This window comes from Dipodomys merriami, unplaced genomic scaffold (genome assembly GCF_024711535.1).
Source record: "Dipodomys merriami isolate MVZ:Mamm:240054 unplaced genomic scaffold, mDipMer1.0.p SCAF_104, whole genome shotgun sequence".
Taxonomy (NCBI): domain Eukaryota; kingdom Metazoa; phylum Chordata; class Mammalia; order Rodentia; family Heteromyidae; genus Dipodomys; species Dipodomys merriami.
In genome coordinates, this window is record NW_027202316.1 from 2,251,900 (window position 1) to 2,274,849 (window position 22,950).

Below are 22,950 nucleotides of genomic sequence, written 5' to 3' on the forward strand. Positions count from 1 at the left end.
CCTTCCTTCGTTCCTTCCTTCCTTTCTTCCTTCCTTCCTTCCTTCCTGTCTGTCTCTCTTCCTTTCTTTGTATATGCTATGGAGTAGCGTTGTGCTCAGGGCAAAGAAGGGAGCCAAGAGAAATGTTTTCAGACTTGAGTAGGCAGCACAGCACAAGTTTACTGAAGGCAGGAGTTTTCTGTTCATCACAAATTTCCAGGGTCAGAGAGCCTGCACATGAGACTACAAAAACAGCATAAAGAACTATTTATTGAACAGAGCATAATCAGGATGCCATAGAAAAGAACATTCAGGTTAATAGATGTACAAATAAAAAAAGAGATTGGGGCAAGTGAAGAGGGAAATAAGGTCAGACTGGGTAAGCACAATAAATTCCTAAAGAGCAGAAGGTTGGGAGGTCCCAGAGAAACCCCTCATGTTGCTTGCAGAACCCGAACATTATCTCTTTTCTGTTTGAAGGAGGCAGGCATCTTTGGCAGAAGAGAGAACACAAAACTCTCTAGGGATGGTTTTGCTGCATGCTGACTCCATCCCAACAGCCAGAGCTGAGCCCCTGCTGACCTCCTTGGGACCAGTCTATCTTTATTGCTGAGACTGAGTCCCAGTGACTGGAGGATTTCAGGAAGTGAAGGATGAAAGCAACAGAATCTCTGAAGCCATCTCCATATCTCTCCTCCTCAGGGACCACGTCAAGAATACTTCAGGTAGCAATCTCCAGAATGATCTGTCACCCTGTGGATTCTTCTTAGTTGACCAGAAAGGAAAAGCTTCTGAAATATGAGATACTAATTTCCAACTCCATTTGATGTTTAGAATATAACGCTCAATCTTTACAACTTTCATTCTTAAAAATGAAAACAAAATGTTCTTTCAAATGAGTTCTATTTTCTATTTTTTCCTTTTAAAATATATCTTAGGGATGGGAATGTGGCTTAGTGGTAGAGTGGGTGCCTAGTATGCATGAAGCCCTGGGTTCAACCCCTTAATACCACATAAACAGAAAAAGCTGGAAGTAGTGGCTGGGAAGGTGGCTCAGTGGTAGAGTGCTTGCCTTGCATGCATGAAGCCCTGGGTTCAATTCCTCAGCACCACATAAGCAAAAAGAAAAAAGCCAGAAGTGGCACTGTGGCTGAAGTGGTAGAGCGCTAGCCTTGTAATGAAGAGCTGAGGGACAGCGCCCAGGCCCAGAGTTCAGGCCCCATGACTGGACCAAAAAAAAAGCTGGAAGTAGCATTGTGGCTCAAGTGGTAAAGTGCTAGCCTTGAGCACAGAGAGGCTCAGAAACAGAGTCCAGGCCTGAGTTCAAGCCCCAGGACTGGCCAAAAAATAAATAAACGTAAAATAAAATGCCTCTTGATAACTTGTTATTTCATCATCCTGGCTTAAATAATTTCTGCTTTTTTAAATTTAGTGTTTATAAACTTGAATTTAAACTCAAATCCAAAACTCAGCACATCTCATTTTTTTAACAGCTTATAAATAGTGTATCAAATTCAAATTTCAGGGTGTTCTGAAAAAATATTTTCTGAGATATCTTATTTTAAAAATAAGGGGAAAAAAGCCAGAAAATTTACTCAATTAGGTCCATAGCTCTTCTGATTTCTAAATTTATCTGCCAGTATTAGAAGAATTTGCATACTCTTGAATAAATGCCACTGAAAGGGGAAAGTGGTTTCATAAAACTACTTATATGCAGATTCCTCCTAAAGTGCCCTGTGAATAGCTTTTATTAAGCAAGATTAAAATTGCTCATTATCCCAAAATAACTCAGGTGCATGTGATGTTGTAAAAAAAAAAAAAAAAGCATACACCGTAATCAGTTTGACATTTTTGGAATTTCGAAAGGTAATTAGGCTCTCCTTCTTGGGGGAAAAAAATTCTGCTATTGTGAGCATTGCCAGTGACGTGACGCACGGGCCTTTCATAGATCTTTAGCTTATATTCACTTATATCTAAAGTGACTGATCTGGTATGTGATCAAGTACAGGGGGATTGGCCTTTAAAGGGCAGGGCGGTGACACCACCCATAGAAATTAAAGGTAGGCACATAAGACCCAGTATAGGTGCCTTCACCAGCCTAGCCCAACCTGCTGTGTCTAAGTACTGGGCTTTGTAGCTTGACATTGCTAAAACCAGATTGAATTCATGCTGGATATAGCCTCTGAAAAGTTACTTTGGTTCTCCTGTCTGAGTCTTCTGTTCAAGAAGGAAGGGACCTTGTACTCTAGTCAGTCCTTGAGAATCTCTATTGGTGCTTCTGTTATCTCTAATTCCCAATGGAATGAAAGTCCTTCCGGCTCTTTTAAGTGCCCCATTTTGCATGATCAATTATAAATTGCATTGTAGTCCCTAGTGATGCTATTAGAGAGATTACTGGCTGAGCTCTGGTTGCTCATACCTGTAATCCTAACTACTCAGGAGATATGAGGATCTAGGTTCAAAGCCAATCTGAGCAGGAAATTAGCTGCCCCCAAAGCCAGCAACCGAGTTGTGGCTCAAGTGGTGGAGCACTAGCCTTGAGAAAAAGCACTCAGGGACAGTGCCCAAAATCTGGTTAAGTTCAAGCCCCAGGACCAATCTCCCCACCCCCAAACAAACAAACAGAGAGTGAGGAGGGAAGGGAGACATTATATGAAAGTAAACACACTCATTACCTGACTCACATATTTGAAATCCCTCTGTATTTCACCTTTATAACAACAATAACATAATACAAAAATCCTGGGAAAAAAAATAAGAAAAATGACTGGCACATAATTAGTTCCTACAAAGTTGAGATTTCTTATGAATGTCTCCGAAGCCTGGTGAGAACACCATACTCCATCTGAAATAGGGTTGCTTCTTAAGCACTCAGTAAGCACATTGTCCTCTTTTATTTTGTGGGATTTGTTCCTCACTCTGAAAATCCTGTGAGCATGGCATTCGGACCTTTCGAGGGAGTTGGAATTAGTCAAAGGGTTCACAGATAGCATCCTAGGTGATTTTCTCAATGAGAAGAGTTCCTTAGACCATCTGAGCAACAGCGGGTAGGCAGGCTTCTTTAGCTACAGAAAGTCATAGTCTCAGTCAATGATTCAAAGGTCCCTTGGGTCTAAAAAGCAATACAAAATACTGGTTTATTGAATATCTGTTTAACGGAGATGAGTGGTAACTTGTTGGGGCTTGACTCAGAGAACTGCTGAATGGGAGCCAAGAAGGAAGTTGGGCTTTTGGGATGGTAACCTGTGTATTCTTCTCACTACACATCATTCAGGGGTTGATTTTATGTACTGCATACAGACTTCTATTTTCCAGCCCACTGTATAAAGAAGCCCTGGCTTTTTACCTCCAGGAACTTGAGCAGGTGTTCAAACTATCAGATCAAAATTCTCTCCTACTTCTAGCAGATGAAAGAGGAAAAGAGCCACTGAAATATACCAGAGGATCATCCTCTTCCTCTTCTTCCCCCTCCTCCTCCTCCTCTTCTTCCCCTCTCTCTTGTTCCTCCTCCTTCTTCTGTACAAAGACTTGAACTGAAGGCCTTACTTGGCCTGACTCAGGAGAAAGAAAATGACACATTCTAGATGACTTTTGGCTTTCTGTCCACTGCTTAAGGGAAAAGGGAACTGAGAAGCACTTGTTAAAAGAAGTTAAAAGAAGAGAAAATGATATACTTAGATCTGCATAATGAAAGGAATTATATTTTAGAAGGAATAAGTTGAGATAAAATAATTTTCTGTTCTTATCACTAAATAATTATAGAGCTGACAATTGGTTCAAAATAAAAACAGTGAATATATATATTTAGTTACATATAATTTGTAATATTATATTTAGGTATATATGAATGTATAAATGTATGCCCACATAAAAGTAAATAAATGAGTGACAGCAACTGTGTAAGAGTCAAAAGGAAGTGATTAAATAGGAGCAGGTTTATCTTATAAGGTACTTCTACACCCATATAGCAATGACAGTTTTATTTGAATGGAGTATATTTGAGTTAGTTGTAAGTGCATAAGCATTGGCAGTTTTAACTCCATCACTATAGAAATAAGAACATCAGAAACCTAGAATCCAAATGCTAAGGAAAAAGAGACAAATAAAATCATCACTTAAAACCACAACAAAGAGTTGCAGATAAGACCAGAAATAATAATCATTGGCAATAGAAAAAGTAACAAGCCTAGTATATATTAATGCAACTACATCAATAACCACTGAAATGCGAGTTTTAACTACCAATCACAATACAATGGATTAAAAAAAATCAAGATCCACTACAAAAGACTCATTGCAAATACAGAAATACATGTAGGTTTACAGTTAAGGTATGAAGAATCACTAATATAAAATGGAAGTCACTATATTAATTTCTGATAAAGCAAGTAGGCAAAACTTAGTCAAGGAAGGAGTCATTAACCTTGATAAAATAGCCCAGGTCCTTGAGAGACACAATCTGTGAAACTCATACAGAGATTAAACAATTATAATCTCTTTCAAAGAAAGCACCTGGCATAGATGAGTTCATATGTGGATTGTACCACTTTTTTTTTTGTTGGTTTTGGGGGCTGAACACTGGGCCTGGACACTGTCCCTTGGCTCTTCAGCTCAAGGCTAGCGCCCTACCACTTGAGCCACAGCAGCCCTTGGGCCTTTTTTCTACTTATATGGTGCTGAGGAATCGAACCCAGGGCTTCATGCATGCAAGGCAAGCACTCTACCAACTTCGCAGCCCTGTACCACATTTTTTAAGGAAAAAATAATGCTAGTTCACAATCATTTCTTCCAGAAGGTAGAAACAAAATTATCTTTTTATTCATTCTATGAAACCTGAATTGCCCTAATACCAAAAACCTCACAAAAGAATAAAGAAGGAAAGAAAAAGAACATTCTTCAATGATACAGAGAAAAGTGATCATATGGAGTAATACAAGATCCCAAATAGCAAAAACCAATCAGCAGGCAGTACAGTGCCAGAGGAATATTGACACCAAACTTCAAACTCTTTTACAAAGCTACAGAATCAAAACAGCTTGGTACTAGCACAAGAATAGGCCCGAGGACCAATGGAACAGAATAGAAGATCCTAACCCACAGGCCTAAAGCCACCTAATAGTTGTTAAGGGAGCCCAAATCACAGGATGGAAGAAAGACAGCCTCTTCAACTAATGGTGCAGATAGATAGATAGATAGATAGATAGATAGATAGATAGATAGATAGATAGATAGATAGATAGATAGATAGACAGACAGACAGACAGACAGATAGATAGATAGATAGATAGTAGAACTGGCTATACACATACAGAAAAGTGATATAGGAGTATACTACCCTGCACCAGAGTCAATTCCAAATGGATCAAAGACCTCAATTAAGGCCAGATACCATGAAAATATTACAGGAAGGAGTAGGGAAAACACTAGGGCTCCCAGGCATGGGACAAAACTTCTTAAGTAAAGATCCAGAATCACAACAAATCAAAGACTGGATAAATGGGATTACAGCAAACTGAAAGAATTTCTGCCTGGCAAAGGACATAGCTAGGAAGATAAACAGAAAGCCCACACAATGGGAGAAGACTTTTTACTAGCTATGTATCAGACAAGGACCTCATATCTAAAATATACTTGGAGCTCAAAAAAATTAACCCCACCACCCAAAAATAAGACCAATCTGATGAGGGACTATTATCCAAAAGACAAAGAAAGTATAAAGTAAACACCAACAAAATGAACAATGTGTCATTTTACTTACTGAAAACAAGAAAGTGCACAAAGAAGATGAAAAATGTCAACAAAGCATATAGAATAGTTCTCAACATCAGATATTAATATGGAATTCCACAGTACACAAAGAGACATGAGACACCTCTGTGCCCATTAAGAGATGAACTCAAAACACTGAGAGCAAGATTGCTGGCAGAACCAAACAGCTGCAAGAATTCTCACCCATCAGGGCTGCGGATGCAAAATGGTACAATAATTTTGGAAGACAGTTTGGCAATTTCTTATAAGATGAAACAAACTCTTACCATATGATCCAGCAATTATTCTCTTTGGTCTTTATCCAAATGAGTTGAAAACTTATGTTCACACAAAATTCTGCACACACATGTATATAACTGCTCGATCTGTGATTGCCAAAGCTTGGGAGAAGCCATACTGCCTTTCCCTGGGTAAATTAATTGAAAAACAAAACTCTGATACATCTTAGATCATAGGTTACTATTTAATACTAAGAATAAGCAAGCAGTCAACCCATGAAAAGGTATAAAAGCTTTAGTGCATATTGCTAAGAGAGAACAAGTCAGTCTGCCAAGGCTATAGCTCCTATGGTTACAACTCCATAGCATTGTGGGAAAAGCAAACTTATGTGGGCAGTAAATGGATTGAGGGTATCTAGGATTTAATGGGGAGGAGTTAGTATTTGGAGACAAGAAATACTTAGGTGGTGATACTGTTTTGTACGACACTCTCATGGTGGAGACATGACAGCATTAAGAATGAGTCCAAAGCCAGGCACTGGTGGCTCACACCAGAGTCTCTAGCTACCCAGAAGGCAGAATAGTGAGTGAGACTCTCATCTTGAATTAGCCATCAAAAAGCTGGAAAAGATGTGGCCCAAGACGTACAGTGTCACCCTTGAGTGACAAACCTGAGGGAGAGTGAGTTCAAGCCCAGTACTGGCTAGTGCATATACATTCGTGCACACGCACAGGCGCGCGCGCGCGCACACACACACACACACACACACACACACACACACACACACACACACACACACACACACACACACCACTCTCTGGGTATTCTGGCAGGAAATAGAAAGCAGACTGGGATGTTGAAGTTGACTTTCATAAGAGGGGTTCTGTAGCTGACTATACTGATGGTGGTCCTGGAACCAGCAGGTACAGCATAGTGCCTTGGGGGCTGGTGGAGCCTGTGCTATCAGTGGTTCCCTGACGGATTTTGTAGAGATGGATGTATGGCAGCTTCAGCCTTCAGTCAGGAGTCTTTCTAGGATCCAGCAAAGAGACAATTCCAATAATAAATGCACTCTCCTCCCATGTCTCCTGCCCATGTGCAGAGAAAAAAGCAGGAAGATGTACAAGAATTTAAATATTACATCTTCCTGGCTCTCCCTCCCTTGCTTTTCCTTTTTATGGGAACACTAGCAAAATTACAAGAAGTCCTTACATGAAAGAAGGACGACCTCATCATCACTCAGAAAACAGAATGCTAGTGTGTTCTCTTTTAATTTTTATTTTCTTGCGCTAGTCCTAGGGCTTGAACTTAGAGCTTGAGCACTATCCCTGACTTTTTTCTCCTAAGGCAAAAACTCTTACCACTTGAACCACAGCTCCACTTCCCACTTTTCAGTAATTAATTGGAGATAAATGTCTCATGGATTTTCTTTTCTTTTCTTTTCTTTTGTGAACATACTGTACAGAAGGGTTACAATTACATGGGCAGGATAATTTTCTTGTGCCAGCTGGCTTTGAACCACAGTTCTCAGATCTCAGCCTCCTGAATAGCCAGGATTACAGGTGTGAGCAATTGGCACCTGGCTTTCTCTTTTGGTTTTCATGAATTAAAATCTATAGGAAAATCAATCAGCTAGAGAGAGCTTTTTCCTTTATACCCAAGGTACAGTAGAAATGTCTAAGTGGGAGCTGGGAAGTACATAGAATTTTAAATTTGTCTTGGGTTCCAATAGTAGAAAATTTTTATTCTCCTCGTGTGTGTGTGTGTGTGTGTGTGTGTGTGTGTGTGTGTGTGTGTGTGTGTGTGTGTGTGTGTGTTGGCCTGGGGGTTTGAACTCAAGGCCTGAGTGGTGTCTCTGACCTTCTTTTGCTCAAAGCTAGTGCTCTACCATTTGAGCCATAGCTCTATTTTGGCTATTTGGGGGAGGGAGCAGATAGTTTATTTGAGATAAGAGTCTCAAGGACTTGCCTGCCCCAGCTGGCTTTGAATTGTGATCCTCAGACCTTAGCCTTCGAAGTAGCTAGGATTACAGGTGTGAAGCACCTGTGCCCAGTTTATCCCCTTTTTTGAGTAGGTCAAACTGTTTTCCCTGCACTCATTGTAGCAAGAACTCTGTGTGTGTGTGTGTATGTGTGTGTGAATGCATGCAGAGTTGAAATGGGAATGCCAACATGTCTTCCAAATTGAATTGCATGGAAAGCTTGTGGTTCTAGAGAGTTCTTGAGGCTGGGAAGGTGCAGGAGGGAACTGCTCAGAGTAACCCCTACAAATGATCCAGGAATGAAGTGTTCACCAGGAGGAAAACAATACAGGTTTCCAAACCCTTTAGCTTTTAGCCCCACTCAGGAAGATCATGCTAGATAGAGAAAGAGAGAGAGGCCAGACTTGAATTACTTCCTGGTAATTTCCATCATATGTGGAAGAAAGGCTTGAAATAGAAATCAAGTTCATTTTCAGAAAAGCAGTTACATTCTTGGAATAACTCAGTTTTGTGGTCCAAGATTCTTACCTGCTAGAGTCATTTGGAAGAATCAAGAAACTCAGGAGTTAAGTTATTTTCCCCTATTAGAGGAAGCTTGACCTTGCCAAATGTCTTTTGGGAAAAGAATGCTGTTAGGTGATTTTGGGGAGGTAGAAGAGCATAATACTCTTGTGGTAGAGATAGTTGAGGAGGGATGGATTGGAAGGCTAAAGTGTAGCCACCATGGTACATTAAAACATAGTGGATTTAGATTCATTTCCCAAAGCTGTTGTAATAAATTACTAAAAAAATTAATACTAACAACCCATAGTGGCTTAAACAATATAAATTCATTATCTCACAGTAGGAAGGATGAATGACCAAAATGATATTTGCTGCACTAAAACTAAGGTGTCGATAAAACACCTCTGCTTTTGAGTAAAGAAAGAAAGCTACATCCTTGTCTTTTCCAGACTTATGTTCCTTGAGCCCCTTCATTTGTTCATGCTTCTTTATCTGCCAGGTCTATAGAGGAGTGTCCATGGATTTCCCCTGGCTGACAAAATTGCCTTGTCTTTTCCTTTAACTCCAATCTCGGGCTTCCTCTTCCATGTGCCTTATTGATCATGACAAGTGTATCCTAAGAATCCTAGGTAACCCTCCCATCTCAAGACCTTTTATTTATTTATTTTTCTTTCTTGGTTTTATTTTTTATTTTGTTAGTCATGGGCTTGAACTCAGACTTGGGCGCTGTCCCAGAGCTTTTCTGCTCAAGGCTAGCTCTCTGCCACTTTGAGACACAGTGCAATTTCCAGTTTTCTTGTGGTTTAATTGGAAGTAAAAGTCTCACAGACTTTCCTTCCCAGGCTGGCTTTGAACTATGATCCTCAGATCTCAGCTAGTATTATAGGCATGAAATACCAGCTCCTGGCACCATCTCAAGACCTTTGACTTGACCACATTTGCAGTATCCCTGTTGTCCTTAAAGATCAATGCTGGGGATTAAGACTCCAGCATTTTTGGAGCTATTATTCAGTCTGCTTCTTGGGTGAATACACTATTGAGGGATGCATAGATCTAGGCACATATCTAGGATTGATCCAGGAATTTGCAAAGGTTATTTCTATGAGATTACAGGGCATACAGAATGGACTGTGGAAAATCATGATGTGCCATTCTTGCTCAACCTGCCATTTTGTCAGCAGTCCTTAATTTAGACTTCCTGGGGAAGCACAGTAAGTATATTGCCAATTTTGAGTGAGGCTCAAAACAGAAGTATAGAGTTTGTCTAGCTCCTGGAATACACCATCAAACTGCTCTATTTCTTACATTCTGATTCCCAGAAAAGGAAGGGTTGTCTCTCCTAAAGAACTGTGAGCTGGGGGTATAGTTCCATGGTGAAGGGCCTACCTATCACTTACAAGGCCTTTAGTTCCATTCCCAGTCTCAATAGGAAAAGATAGAGAGGGGAAAGAAGGAAGGGAAGGGAGGAAGGAAGGAAGGAAGGAAGGAAAGAAGGAAGGAAGGAAGGAAGGAAAGAAGGAAGGAAGGAAGGAAGGAAGGAAGGAAGGAAGGAAGGAAGGAAGGAAGGGACGGAGAGAGGGGAAAAAAAACTTTGTATCAATTCCTAGATTTAGAAACCTCCATCAGACTTCCCAAGTGAAATGATGGAAAGTAGGAGGATTCTGGGAATAAATAACTGTATCCAAATAAAATTATGCAGAAGGTACAGAACTATGGGAGAATGACAGGAACAGAATGTGTTAAGAATGATCTCATAGCAGCCTGAAGGAAATGGAGGGTGGTGTTGGAAACAGACAACCTGGATAAAATCAATCAATAAATGATGAATCAACATCTGCCAGTTTTCTCCAAAGGACACACACACACACACAAGCACACACACACACACATACACACACACACAGGTACCCACATGGCCATCCATGTACATACATACACAGAAGTGTGCGTGCACACAAACAGGCACATATAAAAGCGATTCTATGTACTCTACAGATAAATAAACCTGTTTCAAGGATTTAACTTACAAATTGGAGGGTTTGGCAAGTCTGAAACCTACAAGCAGACTAGAAACCTTCAGGCAGGAGGTGAAAGCTTCATCCCAGTAGCAGAATTTCTAGGTAGCCTGTCTGGTGAACAGCTGGGCAAGTGAATGAGGCTCAGATGATCAAATACAATTTCATTGAGGAGGAAGTTGAGTATATCTACCCTGTACCTTCCAAGCAACACCTGGTTTAGCATTAAATGTAATGACGGTGTTCTACAATCTGCCACACTGACATGTGAAGTCACTGTCCATCACACTGCTGTTTGATTTTGCTCAGGAGAGCAGTCATAGAGATTAAACAAAGATTTTGACTAAGTTTGCAAACCATACAATGGGTTGCAGGGCAGTGTGTGAGTCACACCTTATAGAATTTGCCCGCAGGACAAACCTTTAGAGAACAGCAGGGCTTTGATGATGTCCCTCACTCCATTGACATGTTTAGGACATCACAGAGTTATGAAGATGTGACCAAAAAGACCATTAATTAATGTGGATCTGAAAAAATTGAATGGTGCTGCCAATAGGAGCCTGGACAGAGCCAAGTAAATATAAAGCCAGGAATGGTCAAGCAAGGATTCCAAGTTCAGAGTCTCCCACCTGGAGCTGATGGTCGAAGAAGAGTGAGAAGCTGATGGGATTCTCCTGTGGAGGGGTGGGAGGGGGGATCATGGCAGACAGTCAAAACATACAAATCAGAACACAAGTATTGATTCACAAGAGTCCAGTCTCCCTTGTTCCCCTTCACTCCCCCAAACTCCTGTGGTTTTCACAATGGGTTTTTGATGAAATGTATGTGCACACATATGCGCGCATAAATACAGCCCTCCTCAAGAGATCTGCATAACTCTTTGTAAATTGCAAAGTGTGAATTTACCTATGTGAATTTACTCAGCCTCCATATTTAGAAAATACCTAGACTATAACTAGAATAATCTGAATTCTTTGGTTTATGGAATTAAAAGCTTCTGGGTGTGGTGGCTCATTCCTTAATGCTAGCCATGTGGGAGGCATAGATAGGAAGCTACCAATCCTAGGCCACTCACAAGCAAATGCAAGACTCTACTAAACAAATAACTGATACAAAAATGGCTGGGAGCATAGTTCAGCTGGTATAGCAGAATTCTTGCCTAGAAAGTATGAGACACTGAGTTCAAACCCCAGGATTATCACCACCCCAAATTAAAAAAAATAAAAAACAAGAAATTAGAAATAGAAGAAACTTCAGTTTGGACAACATAGCTAAAAGAATGCTTAATCTCATGCATGAAATTACAAAGCTGGGCAGTGACAACTGGGATTAATATCCAAGTTCCTCCCTCCACGTAAACTTCTTCCTTTTGCAGCAAAAGTTGCTTTCGTACTGTATCACACCGAACACACCACACACACACACACACCGAGCACACACACAACACACAATAACACATATACCATACCACATGACAACACATACAGCACACCACAATACACACACCCCACCACACACACAGCACATCATAACAACTACACCACACCACTTAACAATACACACATCATACCATATTACAATACACATACCACATGACAACAACACCCCACCACACCATACATAGCACATGACAATGCCCACAACACGAACAACATGTGACAACACACACCACAACACATGACAACACAACACACACAACATACCACTTGACAACATACATACTACATACACCACAACACAATACACTACAACATACATTGAATATGGTAAACAGCATGCTGCATTATCATTCAGAAAATTAGGTGTTAATGTTCTCAAGAATCTCATTCAAACAGGCAGATTTTAATAGGCGTTTATATAAAGTATTATAATTAACTAATGAGTATGAACCTGTAATTCCTCTGCTAAACCCTCAGGGTGAACTGCTTGTGTTTTCAAGTCTTACAGATTTGTTCTGCAGCAATTTTATGTTTTATGAAATGAATGAATTATCAGTTTCATGTAGAAAATCTGGACCATTTTTCTTTGTGTTGGTAACCCAAAGATAGATGCTTAGCGCTGGGTGGAACATGGGACAAACCCGTTAAGGTGAGAACACAGGATAAAGGCCAATGTGGAATAAGGCTTCATGAGGAAAAAATGACCTGGAGAGATTTCACACATTAGTCTAAGCAGGAAACCTATTTCATATTTCATATGGTTTTTCATTGTGTGAACACACATGGTGAATTTTCCTGTACTTTTCTTGGAAAGCACCAGTTAATTTCATTAAACTATTAATTGACACATCCCTGCTATTAATGGGTTTTAGAAGGAAAGATGTGTTCTAATCTATTTTTATTTCTTGTGAGTAGTTCACATCATAAAATAAGATAGGGAAATTAGTCAAGGAGATAGCATAAATATGATATGTGGCTAGCTAGCTAGCTAGATAAATAGAGAGATAGCTAGAGATAGATATCAGAAGATGAAAGAATGTAGATGATAGACAGACAGATGAAAGAAAGAAAGAAAGAAAGAAAGAAAGAAAGAAAGAAAGAAAGAAAGAAAGAAAGGAAGGAAGGAAGGAAGGAAGAAAGGAAGGAAGGAAGGAAGGAAGGAAGGAAGGAAGGAAGGAAGGAAGGAAGGAAGGAAGAGAGAAGATAGGTATAAAGATAGATAGATAGATAGATAGATAGATAGATAGATAGATAGATAGATAGATAGATAGATAGATAGATAGATAGATAGATAGATAGATAGATGATAGATGGATGACAGGATTTATTATTAGAGTTGGCTGCATGTGATGGAAGCTGAATTATCCTATCATGGACCATCTGTAAACTGGAGATCCAGAGATGTCAGTTACGTGGCTCAAAGTCCATTGGCCTCAGAACTAGCAAAGCCAATGGTGCAACCATCAGTTCAAGGACAAAGGTTCTAGAGCCCCAGGGACCAGCAGTTTAAGACCAGAGAATCTGGAGTCCCATGTCCAGAGAGAGGAGAAGAATGTCTCTATCTAGAAGAGAGAGGACATTGTTTTCCCTTTGCTTTTCTTTGTTCTCTCTGTTCCTACCCACAAAGAGGGCAGACCTTCCCTATGCATGTTCACTGCCAAACTCCTATACCCATCCACCAGACTCTCCCAGAAACACTGCTGTCTCATTTCTCTGGGCATTCCTCAGTCCAGACAAGTTGATACTTGATCCTGGCTCTGTTATTAACGTCCAGATTCACCTGTGATGTTACCATTCACTGATTTGCTACCCTCGCCTGTAAATATTTAGGTGGCAAGGTGACACAGCATGAGTGTGATGACTTCTCATGACACATGCTAGGGATAAAGGTTCAGACCACAACACACACTACACTAAGCCCAACATTGCTACTGCTCAAATCTGCCCCTATCCACACTTTACCTTTTAGCAAATGGAATTTTCATTCACCCATTTTCTAAACCAGGAATGTCTCTTTTATCCTTGACTCTCACTCATCCATCAAGGCTCAGATGGCTGAATTTCCCTCACTTGATTCACTTCTCATTCTCCATTCCTATTCTTCTTATAGGCTACACTAATCTCTTCTTGTGTTGCAAAATGGACTAGGACAATGTGACCTTTTCACCTTTAATGATGGCAGTGTTAAGCTTTATTTAGAAAAGCATAATTAAGGAATCTACTCTAATTGCCCATAAGAAAGAACCTTAGTGACCTTTATTGTCCATCTTTACAGAAATGCATCTGCCTACGTGTTATTGTTCATTGAAAACTGTTCACAGTAAACACAAAGCGACTCTCAGAGGAATCCTCAGAGATACCAGTCATGCACAACAATAATTTCTCATCCAGGTGAAAAGATAAAGCATCATTGAACACCTAGTTCTTAGAAACATTACTGTGGTGAATACAGGATGTGCTTCCCTATTTAAGCATAGTACATTAATGGTAATATGGACATGTGTACGAAAGTGCTTTAGAAATTAAAACTCTTAATGTGAATTGTAAATAGAGAAATGCAGCTTGGTTTATCTTCTCAGGCCATTACCATGCTCAAGCTTACATTTTGAGGACCATATTCTGGGTTGCATAAATGTCAAACTCTAGAAGCAGGCTCAGCTTCAAAGAAGTACCTGTGAATTCCCAAATTTACCTAGGAAAGAGACTGTCACTTAGTTTAACCTTTTCTTTTCCTTGTAACGAAAGATATGGAGGTAAATGATGCAGCAGAAAGAGGAGTGAAGGTATGCAAATGCAAATTTGGAAGGAAAAAGTTTTCATCATTTCTTGAACAAATTGTTTCTCTTCCCTTTCACTGTTCTGGGATTGCCTGGATTTACCTGCTTTATACATTTCTACTTCAGGAAGCCAAACTGAGTCATATTTCAAAGGATAAAGGAACAGAGATGCCTAGATAGTAGGGGTGTTTATGTGTGGGACTTCTTTTTTCCTTTACACAAGCATTTCATTGTCTAAAAGAAAATGTTTTGGAAAAACACATGATGAAACTGTGTGCTGTGACTCGAATGACTAATGCATGTCCTTAAGCAAAACAAAAACATACAGAGTTGTCAACATCCCTGGGAGAAGACACTGGTGTGTCTGTGGAGAGTGGGGAGGTTTGCGAGGTGATGGTTGGATTCTTCCCTCTGTATACAATTTCATTCCAGTCTTTATTGAACGTCTTTTAAGTATTAAATGCATGAATGGGATGATGGAAAATTCTAATAAGGCAAGTATCAAGCACCATGTTAGTAATGGGAAAAAGTTATACGTGTAAATTGAGCGTCTCAGTGTATTTGAGACAGATTTTCTTTTTTAAAATTTAAATTTTATTTTAAAGGTGGTATACAGAGCTGTTACAGTTACACACGTCAGGTATTGAGTGCATTTAGGTTGTTTAAATAGCCATCTTCCACAACAATGGAGTCAAACAGAACAACTGCAAAGAGAACGACAAATTTGAAGAATAAAATTTATTTGACAAAATGTATTTTGAAATGCCCATTTCTGGAATCTGGCTGAAGAAAGAAGTCAGTAGATAGCCAATTATGCAGGAATGTGGTCAGCTCCTATCTATGCAGCCAGATCTCTTTAAGCTGCTTTCTCCAGAGGAGTCTCTCTGGACTGCTTATCACCTGAGTCCTTTGGAAGCTGGACTGGGATAGTCATCATGAATAATAATGAGAAAGTACAAATGACCAATTGGAAAAGTCAGAGAAGGGAGACAGACAATGGGATTGAGAATGGAAAATGGGAAACATGCTTAAACTTTTCCCCAAGCATTAGTGGACATAATAGATTCATACGGGTCATGTATAAAACAAAAGCCCAGACAAAAAACAACAAAACCTCAAGAGCACTCCTTTGAGAGATCTAGCTGTTGTTAAGAGAAAGAGTGTGAGAGAGAGAATAAAATGAAAAGTAAAAAGAGAAAGAGAAAAGCATTGGAGGAGAGAGAAAGGTAGGTAGATTATGATTTCAATACCAGCCTAGGTTATATATCATAGCAAGACTCTGTCTTAAACACATCCCCCCAAATTCTTCATCCACTTCCCTTTTTCACAGCTAGTATTCAGGAATGCATATGGAATATGGTGGTGCTGTGTTGCTAGTTGATAGGGTTTTCTGGAAGCTTCTAGGAAACGTGATTGTACCAATGAATTAACCTATTGATAGATCCACTATTTGTTGGCATTATTGGGAAATGGTACAGGCTAAGGAGGGGCCAGACAGAGGAGGGGGGTCACTGGGTATATGCTTTGCTTTGTTTCCAGCCTCTCTCTTCTCTTCCCCTCTGCTTTTCTGTTGTCATGAAGTGGGCAGTCTCCTCCATCGCACACTCCCCCAGAATGCTCTCCCTCACCATAGGGCTGTTGCCTTTAGTATATTTTCTCCAGACATGGTATTACGTCAGTAACAAGTCTAATACACTTGATAAGAAATGGTAAAAAATATCATCATTATCACTTTGCAGATAAGGAACTAGTCCCTCAGGGGGGAGCAATTAAGTTGCTCAAGAATCTAAAACAAATAAGAGAATTATAAATCAAACTATTGGATTATTAGAATCCATGGGACTTCAAGTTCCGTGAATTCTTAAGGCCTAGGGGAAGTAGTGAGATGAAGCTGACATCACTGAGTGATAGGCCATGGAAAATAGTCTTTACCAATTGTAGTTCCATTATAGGCCAAGTGGGTTGAGAGCCACAGAGCCATCGGATACCTCTGACCCTGCTACATCAGTGCCTTGCCACTGTACCAAGACTGGATGTGAACCCACATAGTAAAATCAGAGGTCATTTCCAGCAAACTCCTCCTCCCTCCACTGCCCACTTCCCAAATTTCCCTTGTAAATCTGCTATAATCTGACAAACTTCCCACCATTGGTAAGGCTGTGTCTTCTGAGATATTCAGGTTTAGTTGACAATGAGTTAGGGCTTGAAGAAAATCCTAGCCCTGGGTGTGTGATCTTGACTTGTAAGCCATAAGACTTTATTGTTGCACCTTTGAAGTAAGACTAAGTAAACCACCCCATGAGAATAAATCATGAGATAAAGTTTTTCTTTGGAAATACTTATGTTTGAGCAATTTGTACTACTTCTTTCAATCGTCATCATTGTTACAACCACAAAAAAAAACAATGAGGACCAAGTAATGACAATATGGACTTTGGATATCTAAAGCAATTTAGGAGAATCATTGATTAATGAATGTTTAAGGATAACATGGTTTAAAAAAATAAAACAGATCAAAATTATGAGTAGAGCCCAAGAAAAAAGTTAGGAGACAAAGTACAGGAAATTTGCCACCTGAAGCTAGATGAAGGCTGCTCCCTCCACATTTTCCTAGATCTGGTATTTGTCAAAGGAGGAAAGTTTTCACTACCTCCGGAAAGAATTAGTATCAGCCCTTCCAGGATCTGGCATCATTACTCTCTGTCCTTAGGAAACCAAATAAAGGAAGCCAATAAAAGAACTGATCAGGGTCTGGAAGGCAGGGGAAGGAGGCAAATGCTTTTGGAGGAGACGCCACAGGGGGCATCTTAGCACCTTCATTGCCATTCCTGCCACATGCTTTCCCCCAGTGAGCATTCACTAGAAACTATACCAGGGCTCCATTGATGGAAAAGTCACAGCAGAGGACCACCTAGTGGGAGAGAGAGTGACAGCAGATAATACTCACATAACGTGGCAGAACTACTGCTCTGTGGTTTGTGTGTATGACAAGGTCACAGACAAAGGGCACTCAGGCATCACTGATGGGCAGAGGAGAGCTGCAGACTAAAGGCTAGGAAGTAGAAGCAAGGAGAGCCCACAGGTACCATTAGCTGAGCAATCAGGTATAAAAGTGAGGACATGTTGGGTAATGATATGCAAATCCTTTTTGCATAGCTTGAACCTAGCATGGAAAGGCAAAATTGGTGACGATGAGAGGAAATAAATGAGCACAGAGCATCTCCTGAACCTGTGGCCCCAGCTAAAGGGTTTGGCTGGTGCACTTGCTCCTACCTAATATTCCTGTGAGAGTGGGCAGTGGAGGTGGTGGTGGTGGTAGATTAGCAGAATTCAGGTCTTAAAGCCAGGACAGCAGTTCCTGACATGATGTAAGTCATTTGAAATTTCAAAATAACCTATTAATGTGCCCTGAAAAATAAGCCATCAATAATCATAGCTAGGCTATAAAGAACAGTGAGGCTGAGAGGTGAATGTGAAACTGGACCCAGATTTCATTAAGTAATAATAATAAGTTACTGATCTCCATTGGAAGTGACAGAAGAAACTTTGGATGTTGCTTCACTGAAAAGCATCAACACCCTTTCCCTGAGAAAGGAGGAAATGCCAGATACGCAAGCCAGCTCACAGCTGGCCAAACAACACATCCTAATCTTATGGCTTGTGAGCAGAGATCACACTATAAAACACCATGATAATTCATCACAGCCTATTATCTTTCAACAGGAAGCCGAAACTGCACATAGGGTGTTTTTTTTTTTTAAATAAGTACTTTTTGAAGTAAGCAGAATGAGAGAAAGAAAAGAAACAAAATAAAGAAAGGGGAGGAGGGACAGAGAGAGAGAAGGAGGGATAGAAACACATGAGAGAGGGAGAGAGAAAAAGAGAGAGAGAGAGAGAGAGAGAGAGAGAGAGAGAGAGAGAGAGAGAGGGAGGGAGGGAGAGAGAGAGAGAGAGAGAGAGAGAAAGAGAGAGAGAGAGGGAGAGAGCATGTGTGTATTAAAATCTTGGCCAGGTCAGAATGACACAAGCAACAGCATCTGGAGATAGGCTATAATCCTGAATTGAATGGGAAGTGAAAAAAGGAGTGTCTTCCCACACTCCCAGAGTTTAAGCAAAACCTACAAATACTAAAAGGAATCAAAGAGCCTCTCTAGGCTCTATTGGGCTGTGCTTACTAAAGGTGAACTTATGAGTCCATTTGGATTCTTCTCTTAGGTCGATATGACTTAATTTAGGATTTCAACTTATTGGGGACTTTCTATCCTCCACTGAATTCCTTTTAGTCAAAGAAGTGATATATAACAGGAAAATCTTGTGACTCTCTTAATGCATAGACATGAAGCTAATCTAACTCACACGTATCTCAGCATGCGGGGCTGTTCACTATTTCAAAATCAATTTAATCAGAAATCATCTTCTAAGAGAAATGTTCATGGAAATGAGTCTTATTGGGGGTATTTTTGATTATGAGAAAGAGAGAGACAGAGAGAGGCATGAAAATTGCCTTAAAGAGTGGGTGTTTCTTATATAGCTGTGCTGGGAAATCGGATATTAGAAATTTCATCCATGCGAAACCCAGGCTTAGGGAAGCTAAGTATCTAGAATTTATGGAAGAAAAGAAGTTACAGAAGACTTAAGGCCTCAGGTGATCTGGAGACCAGGTTAGCACCTGCTTTTCGTAGCAGAAAGTGGCTGAATTTTCCTTTTAGAACTTTACTGCTAATGTTCCTCTGCAATGTCCCTTGATATTTCCTGACCAGTTTTTTTTATCTGTTTGTCTTGCTACTAGTTCAATGACTTACCTTGTAATTTCTTAGAGAGAAGATCCACTTTTTCACTTCTATTATACAAGCATAATTTATATGTATATATTTAAGGAAGCCCCTATCTATGAAAAAAATATATAACTGAACCAACACTTCAATTAGCAAAATATTCACCAAATGTGGTAGACAATTGAAACTTCAGGTTCCTGATCTTCTTTTCTTAAACAAAAAAAAAACCTTTCACATTGCTCCCTGATAAAATTCTATTGAGAATAAATGAACAATTGGAATTTTTCTGGACAGCCTTTCAAGCAAAAGTTGAAATACATTACAAATCTGTAAAATAAAATAAACCAAAGGGTAAGGTTCCTGTGGAAATTCTAGCATCACATGCGAGCATGTATAGGGACAGATGGCTTTATTATAATAAGGATTGTTGGTTAAGTTACTTTAATGCCTAGGAATGCAGTAAACTTGCAGATAGATACCTTGGGAAAACTTTAAGTTGTACTTCTTATTTTCCCAACACCATCTATTCAGTGCATATACATATATATGTATACATACTATGCTTGTATAATAGAAATGAAAAATTAGATCTTCTCTCTAAGAAATTACAAGGTAAGTCATTGAACTAGTAACAAGACAAACAGATAAAAACAAGTCAGGAAATATCAAGGGAAGTTGTAAAAGAACATTAGCAATGGAATTCTAGAACAATCTTTAAATAAGATTTAAAAAATAGTAAATCTAAAAGTATAGAAATAAAGCTATTAAAAATCAATGCAAACCCTACCTTCAAGAGTAACTGTACAAGCACTCATGAGTGGCAGACCACACAGGGGACATTCTGGAAGCTTCTATTTCCTCTTTTGTTCTGCCCACTCACTAGTCAGGGGCAAGCTTCGCTCCTGAGTTCCCAGTCCTCAGGTTGAGCATAAAAGTCAACTTATGCAAACCACAGATTCCCACAGATTGAGAAGGACATGACTCCTGATCTCATGAACTTTAGAATGCAAACCTTTGAGTCCTAAGGGGCAGTTATGTTCCCAGTCAAATGAGCACTCTCCATTACAAATCGTTAAGTAACTGTCTTAGATCTATTCAGGAATACATTATACTGAATGGAGTATACCAATTATTGGAAGAGGGATATTTGTGATTTGGGGGGAAGTCTCTATGGAAGGAACATTAAAAGACACTACAAGGAAGACAGGTTTAGACTGGCTGAAAAGAGAAGGAAGGGTATCTGAGAAAAAGGCATGGAGGTGAATGCATGGAGGTTTTATAAGAATACTGATTATGGAGGAGAGTGTCCAGATTTGCTCAGAGTTAGAATTAGAATGATCCTTTGAAAACTAAAAGAATCCATGTGGTAAAGGCCATTGAAAAGCAAGTAGATGTAGTCTTACTAGTGCAAACAGTAGGCTATTCTAGATTCCTGGAGAGACCACTGGTGTGGAGAAATTTAAGCCAACTCATCCTACTGTAATAGTGACTGGTTTCTTGAGATAATTGCTAGAGCTGAACCAACACCAATATACTGTAGAGTCTTAGAAATGAAGCTGCATATCTACACTCTAAGATGTATTATTTATATGCAGTCAATTGTCTTCTACATTCATTTTGTCTTAGTGAGGAAGGGAGTAATATAAAGCATTTACTATTGATATGAAGAATTTTAAAACTATGAGGAAGACTAATTAGAGAAGACCCTGGAATTTCTGGTTTGGGAAAGCACAAGACTCCTAATCTTTATCCTTTTCATTTTGAATAATTAGAAACTGTCAGGCAGAAAAATGCAAATCTGAAAACAAACTCACCAAGGAGTAGGAGGCCCAGACTCAGCCTAAGCTTTTGCCTGAGGCAGGGTAGCCATGTTCTGAGAGTATATTCTGGATCTTCTCATGACTTGACTCCTAGGAAGAGACTGCGGGAGGAAATTTGGAGAGCTGTTACGAAGATGACCCAGAACAATGTATTGGGGAGCACCATGAAGACTACCCAGAGCTCCTGGGAGGGAGCCATGCCTATCTTCACCTTGAAAGAGCCTCTGTGGCCTTGAGATCGATCAAGCAAATCTGTTCTCATGGGGGCAACAGGCACCAGCAAGTCATGCACACACATGGACTCGAGGGTGGTGGAGGAGCTCATGGGAGTGAAGTCCAGAGTGCACAGAGGCCATGGCACCCGTCCCTTGGATATTGTTAAATGCAAAGGGCATTATTTCCAAATAATCAGAGTCAATAGGGAAGAGTGAATGAGAGCAAAGGAGTGTGGGTAGATGCCATTCTTCTGTGGACTCCACTCATGAAGGGACATCAGATCCTGATATGAGGGAAGGCAGCTGTTTGGAACAATAATGACGTGTACCATAAGTTCTTCTCACTGTTTCAGGAGCTCTGGGAACTCAGAAAGGTAAACCTAGTAGAATAAACAAACAGAGATGGTGGTAATGTCAATAGAGGTAACCAAATAGACGATGTTGGGAAAATAAGAAGTACAACTTAATGTTTGCCCAAGGTATCTGAAAGTTTACTACCTTCCTAGGATGTTAAAGTAACTTACCCAACAATCCTTATTATCATAAAGCCATCCGTCCTGGTATATGCTTGCATGTGAGGCTAGAATTTCCACAGGAGCCTTACTCTTCGATTTTTAAAAAAATATTTTTGACAGTCATGGGGTTTGAACGCTGGGCCTGGGCACTATCTCTGAGCTCTTCAGCTCAAGGCGAACACTCCACCACTTAAGCCACAGTGCCACTTCCGGTTTTCTGGTGGTTAATTGGAGATAAGAGTCTCACTGACTTTCCTGCCTGGGCTGGCTTTGAACCTGATCCTCAGATTTGTAATTTGTTTGAATTTATAATGTATTTCAACTTTTTTTTAAAGACTGTCCCAAAAAATTTAGCTAATTATAAAATATCTAAGGGTTATTTTTTTTCCACTTGAGACTAGCTCCTTCTTACTTTCTCTTCTTGCATATTTACTGTATAGTTTGATTTTAAAAAAGATAATCCATGTATTAGTGAGTACAGGACCACTGGAAAAACAACAAGAATTGACATTCGCTAACTCCAGGATAAAATGCTCTTGAAGACTGGTGAGAAAACAGGGTAAGGGACCTGCTCACTCTTCATAAAAGATTGTGCTTATTTAAAAAATAGGCAGAAACTAAGGTATGAGAAATTAAGTGGCTATTGCAATGACAAGTAGGCTGAAGACAAACACTACAGCCTACCCTTCCAGGGACGGTTAATCTTACATTACACAAGCTTTGTGCACAGCAAGATGATGACCAAGTGTAGGTCATCTCCATTTGTTTGACCCCAGGGAAACACATCAGTTACACTGGAGTGATACATTTCAACAAGGGTGACAGCTGTGTTTCCACTGTCTTCCTCTGTAATCCTCTTGACACACTTTCCTCAAGTAAGTAAGCAACCAAGTAGGTTTACTTCCTAAAATATGGCACACTTTTTAGTCAGATTCCTACTCT